This window comes from Bison bison, unplaced genomic scaffold (genome assembly GCF_000754665.1).
Source record: "Bison bison bison isolate TAMUID 2011002044 unplaced genomic scaffold, Bison_UMD1.0 scf7180017864384, whole genome shotgun sequence".
Taxonomy (NCBI): Eukaryota; Metazoa; Chordata; class Mammalia; order Artiodactyla; family Bovidae; genus Bison; species Bison bison.
In genome coordinates, this window is record NW_011494956.1 from 8,681,156 (window position 1) to 8,682,321 (window position 1,166).

The window sequence follows — 1,166 nt, forward strand, 5'->3', positions numbered from 1 at the left end:
AGATCCAACCAGTCCATTCTGAAGATCAGCCCTGGGATTTCTTTGGAAGGAATGATGCTAAAGCTCAAACTCCAGTACTTTGGCCACCTCATGTGAAGAGTTGACTCATTGGAAAAGACTCTGATGCTGGGAGGGATTGGGGGCAAGAGGAGAAGGGGACGACAGAGGATGAGATGGCTGGATGGCATCACTGACTCGATGGATGTGAGTCTGAGTGAGCTCCGGGAGTTGGTGATGGACAGGGAGGCCTGGTGTGCTGCGATTCATGGGGTCGCGAAGAGTCGGACACGACTGAACGACTGAACTGAAGAGTAAAATCTTTTGACTACCTTCGAGGTAATTGCTGTGAGCATATTGTGTACATACCTACACAAAAAAGGTATGTATCTTTTTTTGATGCCACACACTATCTGCACATATAACTACTTATAATTAAAGTTTTTATTTGTTTTTATTTTATGAAAATGGTGTCATGTTTTAGGCATCATTCTGAAACTTGTCTGTTTCTGTCAGCAAGTATCTCTGAGACTTGGCATGCTCTGCCACAATGACGTTCCCCTTCCTAGGTCTACAGGCTTCTCTGAACACCTGGTCGAACAGCTAAAGATAGCTGATCACCACTCACAGCGCTAGACACTTGAAGGGAGTTTTTTTCTCTTTTCCAACGTTTCACTATGAAAATTTTCTAATAGATAGCAACGTTTAAAATATTGTACAGTAAACATCTATATACCCAGTACCTGTGTGTGCCCAATCATGTATGACTCTTTGCGACCCCATGGACTGTAGCCTGCCAAGCTCCTCTGTCCATAGCATTTCCCCAGCACAGATACTGAAGTAGGTTGTCATTTCCTTCTCCAGGGGATCTTCCCCACCCAGGAATCAAACCCGAGTCTCCTGCGTCTTCTGCATTGCAGGCGGATTCTTTACCTCTGAGCTACCAGGGGATCATAACCAATACCTAGCTAATACCATTAACATATTACTATGCTTGCTTTTGGAGAAGGCAATGGCACCCCACTCCAGTACTCTTACCTGGAAAATCCCATGGACGGAGGAGCCTGGTGGGCTGCAGTCCATGGGGTCGCTAAGAGTCGGACATGACTGAGTGACTTCACTTTCACTTTTCACTTTCATGCATTGCAGAAGGAAATGGCAACCCACTC